This window comes from Lactuca sativa, chromosome 8 (genome assembly GCF_002870075.4).
Source record: "Lactuca sativa cultivar Salinas chromosome 8, Lsat_Salinas_v11, whole genome shotgun sequence".
In the NCBI taxonomy this organism is placed as follows: Eukaryota; Viridiplantae; Streptophyta; class Magnoliopsida; order Asterales; family Asteraceae; genus Lactuca; species Lactuca sativa.
In genome coordinates, this window is record NC_056630.2 from 205,219,115 (window position 1) to 205,229,847 (window position 10,733).

Below are 10,733 nucleotides of genomic sequence, written 5' to 3' on the forward strand. Positions count from 1 at the left end.
CGAAAAGTTTGATCATAAGAGAAAGGCGATGTCTAAAGTAGTTCCATGTGTTGTTCCAAAAGAGTCAATTTGCTTTTATTGCCAAGAGAAGGGGCATTGGAGACGAAGTTGCCCTAATTACCTAAGAGATCTAAGAGATGGCAGAGTCAGAACGTATGGCTCTACTTTAGGTAAGAATCCACTATCTAACTCCGTTAAGTTCCTATTCATTGATTCTTAATATATGATATAATAAGATTGCATTTGAGTGTTTTACAGGATCGGTGAAAAGAAAGGAAGCTTGTTGAGAGAGAGCAAGATGAATCTAATCACCAAGAGATGGATCTCGATCGCATGGACTTGAAGATTAGATTTTGAGCTTAAATAGTTATGATAGAGTTGTTAGAAATTTTCCTTTTACATAGTTTTCAATGGATTTTGCATTGTAAGGACAAATTTTTCCGCTGCTTTTATAAATAAAATAAATTTTGTTTGAGTTATTTATTTATTTGTTTATTTCCTTGCAATGAAATCGTTATGAAAATTGATGTTTGCATATTTCTACAACGAATGGATATGATTCTTAGTCATGTTATTTATGGAGATGTCAAGAATTTACCAAATAGGGAGAGTTTCTTATCGCCCAAGTTTCAATTGGACAGAAACTTGGAATCATGCAACTTGGTTGCACGATGAATGAGAAATTTCATATTTGGAAATTAGACTAATTCATTGACAAAGTGTCAAATGAAGGACTAGGAGATCGAGTACACAAAGGTGTGTGTTGATCAAGTCCACCATAAGAGTAACAAAGATATTTGTCATGATTTACTAAAGGCTTAGTAAATATGATTATACTTACAAGATTAAGTGTAATTCTGAATTGATTAAAGGGTTTAGATCAATAGCAGAACGAATAAGAAGAATCAAGTAGGCAAAAAGATAAAAGTTTCTCCATTCTAAGAAGATGGGAGAGTACCTTTTATGCTTTATGATAGGTCTTAATGATTAAGAACCATATCTCAATTGATCCTCTAAGTGAGTCTTAGTACAATTGTATGTCTAAGAAGAGGAATCAAGGATTGAAGAAATGGTTAAATATAGAAGTCAATCATACTTCGTCCCAATAACAAGTCTTAAAGTTAAGATTGTGACAATGAGTGAAAAGTATTAAAGGTTTATAACATTCAGCAAATGTGAAAAGTTGTGATGTCTTGAATAAGACAAAGACCGACTAGGACCAATTTATGAAATGTTTTGATAAAAGCTACACTAACTCTTGAATGTTTGTTTGTCAAGAAATGTTTTGACAATAGAATCTTATATGTCAAGGAGTCAGTGGGAGTCTTAATAGTCTTGAAAGGTTTCAAGAACAAATCAAATAAACCTTATCGATCATCACTAGCACACGAGTTGAGGTTTACAACCTATCGTGAAGACATTATTTTGTTTATGTGCCAATCCAATCGAGTTAATTATGCATGTGAGTCCTATGAGTTCTCATTTGAATGCATAAAAGGCAAGGACCTTGATCAATGGAAAGTATATTGATAAGAAAAGGTGAGCTGCTTAACTACTTGGAAGACATGGTGGGCAGCTGTGCTACCATAAAGGCAAGAAATCAAGATTAAGAAATTTCGGTCCATATGAGTTTGAATTTGTCGTAAACTTTGGTTTTAACAAATTCACATGGATAGGAACACATACACCGCTCAAATCTAAGTGTCATAAGATTTCCTCCTTCATGAAAATGATTGTGAGGAAATACTTTCACTAAGAAAGATTTTAAGAAGATAGTGATTGTAAAATTGCATTCTCAAATTCGATTATGGTTACGGTATCCCTTTCCATAATTTGAATTATGAGGTTTGGCAATTAGTCTTAATTGTTTACACACACATATAAACTATCTAAGGCAAAGGTATATAAGTTCAAGAAGCCTTGATAAAAGATTATCAAAGCACTAAGTACTAGAAACATGAACTTAAGAAATACAATAAGCATTGTTTTTCTGAAAGTTAAGCTGTTTATGAATACATGTCGAAGCTAGTGGGAGCATAAGTGTTATGTTTTATAATAATCATCATGATAGTGGGAGCATAAATGTTATAATTGTATGATTATTAAGGCACGTATTGCAAGTTGGCAATATTAATTATAGAAAACAAGAGTTATACCTTGCAAAGTAGTAAGGGTTATAAAGTTGTTTTGCTATAATTAAGGGAGAGAATATTATGCTTCATTTCAAATCTAAAGGCTTAGGTTGAGAAATGTTAATAAATTTAGTCAAAGGTACATAGTGTGTTCTTAAAATTTCGATTATGATTACGTCATTCCTCTTCACAATTCGAATTTTGAGAACATAGCAAATAAAACATTATGCGTCGTGTCCCATACGCTTCGGGTATAGGATCGATTGCAAATGCTTTAATGTTTGACCATTCTAAAATTTTCCAAATGTCTAGCGCATTTAGAGGGAAAAGGGACTAGAATCGGTTTTGACTGAAAATAATTAAACAACTATCAAAGGACAATCCAAAGTTCGACGAGGATTGGTTGCTTGTGAGTAGTTGGTGTTGGATTAATGTTTAAGTCCATAACTATATTTGGTATGTACTTGACCCGACTCGGCATGGTCCATTTGGGTTGCACTTCACCGACACAAATTATATGGATAGTCTTTTGAGAATAGTATATTTATGATTTATATTAATATATTATAAGTTCTAATATATTAATATGGAATCATATTATTTAATTAGTATTGATCAAGACTTAATTTAGAATTAATTAAGTGATCAAAATGAACTAATTAAATATGGACTCTTATATATATGGAATGGGCCAAGTTCATTTAGGTTGGGCTAAGCTTTCATGGATAGTCCATGGAGTGTTTAACCCATGGATCATATGAAATGAAAGGTCATGGGTTTAACCCTAGTCTCCATACTATATAAAGATGTCCTTGGTTGGTGAAATTGGCACTAGTGTGGGTACACTAAGAGGGCTAGCCAATTTCACTAGAGAGAACCAAGTATCCATATTCTCTAAAGTCTTCCAAGGTGTTTTGGTGATTTGTGATTCCATTTGAGGCTTCCACACTATTGGGGCTAAGCTCTTAAAGCTTGAAGACATCAAGCTACACCAAAAGGTATGTCATCTAACTAGTCTTTGTAGTATAGTTACCTCATAGTATGCTAGTTAGGATTAAAGCCTTAGAAAGTTCTTATTTGCATGTATAATAGAGAAAATATAGATCCAAGGTTTATAGGGTTGTATGTACACCATAGGAGTGTTAGAATGCTCAAAACCCAACAGTGGTATCAGAGCCATGAGTTGTTTTCTGTTATATTAATGCACTTTTATTTTCAAAGTTGAAAAAAAAAAGAAAAAAAAAACATGACGTTTGTCAAATTTTAAGATAATTACTTGTTTTTGTGAAAAACTAATTATTTGTAAAATTTGAATCATTTTCTATATGAGTTGGATTAGGTCAAATTTAGTAAAAGATAAAATTATATGATTATTTTATTAGTTTTAAAAGTTTGATCTAAAGAGTTTTTTGAAACCTCCATAAGTTATGGATATGAAGAGGTTTTAAAAAAAATTGATTCAAAGTTTTTTATGGAGTTACAAAACTTGGTCTTAATGTTTTAAAGAATTTCATAACTTGTTCTTAAGTTATGGAAAATGAAAAGTTTCATCATAAAAGAAACATTAAACTCCATAAGTTATGGAATCCAAAAGTTTTTTTTGTGTTACCTTGTTTTATGAGTTATTTTTTAGAATAATGAAAAATATGTGTTAATAGTTTTCAATCCAAATTAATCTAAAAGTTGTTCATAAAATGTGTTTTTGTAACTTGTCCTCAAGTTATATGAAAAGTCACATTTATGAATCTTAAAAACTCATAAAAATGCCTTAGGTTAAAAAAAATGAAGAGTCTTTCCTTATTAAATGGTTTTATGACTCCATAACTTGTCCTCAAGTTATAGAGAACCAAGAGTCTCTTCATTAAATAATAAATAAATAAAACAAAGTGTAACCTTAATTAATTCCATAAGTTATAAAATAAATAAAAGTTAATTCTTTTATTAGTTTAAAGTCTTCCATAACTTGTCCTCAAGTTATGGAACTTGAAGAGTTTTTTAATTAAAACTACTTTAAACACATAAGTTATGGAATAGAAAAGTTTTGAAAGTTACAAAACTTGCCCTCAAGTTTTGAAATTTGAAAAGTTTTCACTTATGAATACTTTAATTCCAAGTTAGCCCTTAGAATTTTAAAAGTTAAAATTCAACCCTTATACTTTATAATATTATAAGTTAATAATATATATATATATATATATATATATATATATATATATATATATATGTATGTATAAGAGTAAAGTCAGTCTTACCGCTAGTACGCCTCATTCACGAAGCCGGTCTATAAGGTGGGTATAAGGTTGTTGCCTATAAAATGGCAACTTAATGGGTGTCCACTCTCACCCACCGCTTGCTTGACTGGTGGAGGGTCGTTAGCCGAACGGGTTTGACAGGACTATAATTCTCCCTTCATTAAAAGTATTAATGATAAATACTAAGTAACTAAACTCTTAATAATACCCAATCTTAGTTACTTAGGAAAATGTGAATAAGGTGCTAATCCATGAAATTACACTTTGCACTTTGTTTAAGTCCGTTAGTGGAGCGTGTGTGGTTAACCGACACACTAACTCGTATTTAACAAGGTAGGCAAAGGGTAACTTAATGTTTATCATAGTATCGATGGAGCGTGTGTGGTTAACCAGCACATCGATTGAGGGGTAAACACTTAAGGGTACCAAGTAATTTGCATGGTTACTTCACACCTTGTTTTGTGATCCTCGGCATCCCAGTCACAAAACCTGAAGGGCACACTCGAGATTGAAACATGCCATTGAACAGTTCAATGAATCTCAAAAGATCTAGGAGTTTCAAATCCAATTAAAACCTAATTATACATTTCTTTTATCTTGGTGGAAATTGGTGAATCGTCATTCACCTACCTTCAAATATTTTATAGCTTGGATTACGGCATCCCTCTTCTAAGTTATAAAATAGTTTGTTGGGTCCTAGCCTTAATATTTCATATTGGGTGTTATATTAAGGACTTTAAATCAACTATCTTGAATATCTCCCAAAAGATGTCAAGTTCAGACATCTATGATCTTCCCAAATATCTTGGAACTTCACTTCCTCCACCTCCTACAATTATTCTCCCTAACCCACAAGTTCAAGGTCACTCAAGCCGTATTGGCAAGGCAAGGTCTAGGTGTGATCACATCTTGGAGACGAAGTCACATGTTGACAAGCCGGGAGAGTTGGGTGTCAAAGTCTTAAGAAAGTTAGTGGTTCAATCACTTTCTAAGTCACATAGTGAGTTTCTTTGGAACTCCTATGAAACAGACTATGACAAGACCCTTAATGATCTTATCTATTTGCTAAGATCATCTTCCTAAAACTTTATGGACATTGACAATGATGACATTGGATATCCAGTAAAGCTCTCTCTTCCCAGTGGAAAGGGATCGGCCATAGTCAACTGGGTTGACCAAATGGTAAAGAGAAAAGCTAAGTCTGTGATAGTCCCGTGTACCATTACCAAAGGGTCCATATGGTTATATTGCCAAAGGAAGGGGCATTGGTTGCGAATCTACCAATTTACTTAAGGGTGTTAAAGTCAATAAGTTTGACTCTACTTTAGGTAAAGTCCACTATCTAAATCTGCTAAGTTTCTATTCTGAAATTCTTGATACATGATGTGACTGGGTTACATGGTGATGTTTTAAGAATCAAAGAAAAGTAAAGAAACTTAAAGAAAGAATATGCTGAATCTGATCGCGTAGATGGATTTCTATCGCATAGTTTGAAGATTGGATTCTTGAGCTACTTCTTAGGAGTTATGAGATATTGCTTAGGAATAGATAACAACAAGTTTTCATATGGATTGTAAGGATAGTTTTTCCGCAAAGTTTTTAAAATAAAAGGAAAAATGATGATTTTATTTATTTTAAAAATATCCTTACAATGGCATTTGAGGAAGAATTTGTTGCTTATATGATTCCATTAATAGCAAGTGTGGAAATATGAAATTGATTCTTTTATTTGTGGTAATGTATAAATTTACCAAATAAGGAGAGATTCTCATCACCCAAGTTTCAATTGGACCGAAACTTGGAATCATGCAAGTTGTATAGCATGATGAATGAGAACTTTCAAGTATTGGAAAATTAAGACTAATTACTTGTTCACATGGATGTGTGAGTCAAGGGAAGGACTAAGGGATCGAGTACACATTCTGGTGCACTGGTGAAGTCCACCACAAAAGATCGATAAGATTATTCGTCATAATTTACTAAAGCTCAGTAAATATGGTTATACTTACAAGCTTAAGTGTAATTCTGAGACATTGGAAAAGGTTCCAATATAAGGCAGAGCGAATAAGAAGAATCAAATTAGGCAGAAGGATAAAAGTTTCTCAAATCTAAAAAGATGGGAGAGTACTTTAGTATCACTTTTTATGATCATCTTAATGATTTAGAGACCTTATCACAATTCATCCTCTAAGTGCCTTCTTATAGCTAAGAACATGAGCTATGAAAAAGTTGAAGTGGTTAAATCAAGAAGATGATTCATACTTCGTTCCAAAAAAAAAACAATTCTTAGAGTCATACTCCAAGATTGTAACTTGAGTGACATGTCTTAAAGAAGGTTCAAAACACTTGTCAAATGTAAGAGTAAACGTTTTCTACTCTTGTACATTTGAAATTGGTAAGTTGTGATGTTTTGGATAAAACAAAGACCAATTAAGGCAAATTATGTGAAGTGTCTGTCTTGATTAGAATCCACACTATCTCTTGAATATTTTACAAGAAAGTCTTATAGGTCAAGGAAACAGTGGGAGTCTAAAAGATCCTGAAAGGGTTTCAAGAAGTAATCAAGAACAAAAAAAACCTGTATTTCAAGCACACAACTAGAGGTTTATAACCTATCGTGTTGACATTTCAGTTCCCATTCCAGTTAAAGTTGGCTTTGCATATGAGTTCTTAGAGTTCTCAATTGGTTGCAAAACAACTTGGAAGCAATGGAAGGCCCTTGAGCTGCCAGGTGGCAAGAAGTTAAGATTGCACAAGTTCAATCCATATGAGTTAGGATTTGTCAACAACCTAGTCCTGTGATTATGGTTTTGACAAATTCACATGGATAGGAACACTTACACCATAAAATCTAAGTGTCATAAGGTTTCTCTTCGATTCATGAAAATGATGGTAAGGAAACTCTTTCACTAAGTAGATAGCAATTGTGATATTTGCAGTTCTCAAAGTCGTTAGTGGAGCGTGCATGGTTAACCGGCACACTAACATTGACTTATGAGAAATGGCAAAAGGTCTAAACAATTTAGACTATGATTACGGCATCCCTTTTCATAGTTCTGAAATTGTTTAGACACACTTGTGAGCTATCTAAGAGAGGTGTATGATTTTGATAAAGTCTTATCAAGGCAATCTAGTATCAAAAATCTGAACTTTGGTAAGAAAGTCAATAAAGTATTGATTTCTAGAAGTCCAGTAGATTTCTGGGTACATGTCAAAGCTAGTGGGAGCATAAGTGTTATGCTATTAATCATCATGTTAGTGGGAGCATGATAATTATGATAAAGATTGCAAGTTAGCAATGTTAATTATAGAAAACAATAGGTTTCAATTGGGAAAAAGTTGTTTTGCTATAATTAAGGGAGAGGAAATTATACTTCATCTCAAATCTATAAGCTTAGATCGTGAGGTTTTAATCATTTAGTCAAGGATATATATATATATATATATATATATATATATATATATATATATATATATATATATATATGAATTTCATGTTGGAATGGCTCAACATAAGGAAATTCTCTATATGGGTCCATTAATCGTGTCCCATATGCTTCGGATATAGGATCGATTACATATGCTATATTCATCCTTTCAAAAAATTTCCAAATGCCTGGGGCATTAAGAAGGGAAAAGGTCTAGAATTGGATATGACTAAAATGATTAAGCAATTGTCGATGACAATCTAAGGATTACCAAAGATTGGTTGCTCAAGGACAGCTGGAAGTATAGTGTTAATTCTGGAAGGACCATATTGACATAATCTGTAAGGAGGCAACTCCTGTTCAGAAGTGATAGTCAAAATGGAATATGGAAATGTTTCAAAGTTAGAAAGTATTCAATCTGTAAGATTAGGAAACTTAATGCAAGAAGGATGTTTCCAAGGAGTTGATCTCCTTTGGAATACTCTGTAATGATTGTTGCCAAGTCTTTGTGAATTTGTGCATAATCATTACAAGAGGATCAATGCATATAAGTTTAGAATCTAACAGATTTCAGTAAATGGCATGAAGTTGGAATTCGTGCATTTGCAGTAAGGAATTAGGACTGTGAAATGAGAATCATTGGAGTTATGTTCAATTGATCGAGTTCACAAAGTAAGGATCATAGACAAACATAGAGTGCATACTTGGTGTATGGCAAAGCTATTGTTTAAGAAAAACATAGTGTACATGCTTGGAGCATGGGACAACTAGTGTTTTTAATTCAAGTATAAAGTTGATAAAACCGAAACAATGAATAAAGAGTAATCAGTATGGTGATAAATAAAAGTGTTTATTTATATTCATAGGGTTTGATACCATATTAGATTTAATTATTCTTGTGTTTCATTTTGCATGTTTTGACTTCCAGAATAAACTAGGTTATTCTTCCGGAATGACTAAGTTATTCAAACCATCCACAGTCGGTCATATGTTGGAAGTAGATATGAATTAAGATGGTCATGGGTTGGCTTGTAGAGGTCTAAGATGTTGGACAAAGGGCTACAACACTCATGAGTGCTCATAAGTTCTGAGTATTGGATTCAACCCGCGCTCATTGGAATCACTTCATGGATTTTATCACGAGTGATGATGAGACGATAATATCTTATATTCTTCAAACCTAGAGATATGAGTTGTTACTATGAGTTGGTTGTACATTGATTGCACGAAAACGCATTCGGTAACTCGGTGTTATAAAACGTGCCTTTGTGTATGATTCAACAAGTAGCAGAACAAGCCATATGAGTCGAAGTTTATCCATTCCTTTTACCTTCGGGATAAAAGCGATATCTTTGGGCCCCTCGATGATTTAATGATGACACATGTGAGTGCTTGGCCAAGCCAGGACTGATTTGATTTGTTCAGTTAGTCAGTCGTCATGAATCGGAAATCGGGAAACAACAAATGGACAGAGAGAATGATTATAATCCATGTCTCAGTCCATATGATATCTAGAATGGAGGAATCTATGATCCCTTATCTAATGGACAAGTTCGTTGACAAGATCAGAGTTCGACAGCGGCTTTAAGAGCTATGATTGCCAGTTAGGTTTTGAAGTCATACTCAATAACAGTTTTAGACTTATCCAAGTGGGAGACTGTTGGATTAATGTCTAAGTCCATAAATATATTTGGTATGTACTTGACCCGACTCGGCATGGTCCATTTGGGTTGCACTTTACCGACACAATTTATATGGATAGTCTTTTGAGAATAGTATATTTATGATTTATATTAATATATTATAAGTTCTAATATATTAATATGGAATCATATTATTTAATTAGTATTGATCAAGACTTAATTTAGAATTAATTAAGTGATCAAAATGAACTAATTAAATATGGACTCTTATATATATATGGAATGGGCCAAGTTCATTTAGGTTGGGCTAAGCTTTCATGGATAGTCCATGGAGTGTTTAACCCATGGATCATATGAAATGAAAGGTCATGGGTTTAACCCTAGTCTCTATACTATATAAAGATGTCCTTGGTTGGTGAAATTGGCACTAGTGTGGGTACACTAAGAGGGCTAGCCAATTTCACTAGAGAGAACCAAGTATCCATATTCTCTAAAGTCTTCCAAGGTGTTTTGGTGATTTGTGATTCCATTTGAGGCTTCCACACTATTGGGGCTAAGCTCTTAAAGCTTGAAGACATCAAGCTACACCAAAAGGTATGTCATCTAACTAGTCTTTGTAGTATAGTTACCTCATAGTATGCTAGTTAGGATTAAAGCCTTGGAAAGTTCTTATTTGCATGTATAATAGAGAAAACATAGATCCAAGGTTTATAGGGTTGTATGTACACCATAGGAGTGTTAGAATGCTCAAAACCCAACAGTTGGAAGTATAGTATTGGAAAATATGGAAATGTTTCCATATTGGATGGACCATATCGACATCATTACGAATAGATAAGATTCTATTAAGAATGAGTTGTCACATGGAAAATATGGAAGCGTATCCATATTGGGAATTGAATACTGAGAAATCTATGACTAGATTAGAAACTTCTATGCAAAAGGGTGTTCAAAGAATGTACTTTGAGTAAGAGACATCACGTCTATGGAATTGTCTTGTAACAATCTCCGATAGAGGACTTTGTAATATCATTGGCAATAGTCTTTGTGACTTTGGTGCAGTGACATTACGAAAGGATCATTGCATAAAATGTTAGAATCTAGCATATTTTATAAGTAGCAAGAATTTGATATTCTTAAACTTATGAAAAATGGATTTGGAGTTGTGAAATGAGAATGATTGGAAATGTGTTCAATGTAATCTATTTCACAAAGTAAGAACCATAGGTAAACATTGTGTGCATGCTAGGAGCATGGGACAAGTGTAATAATTCAAAG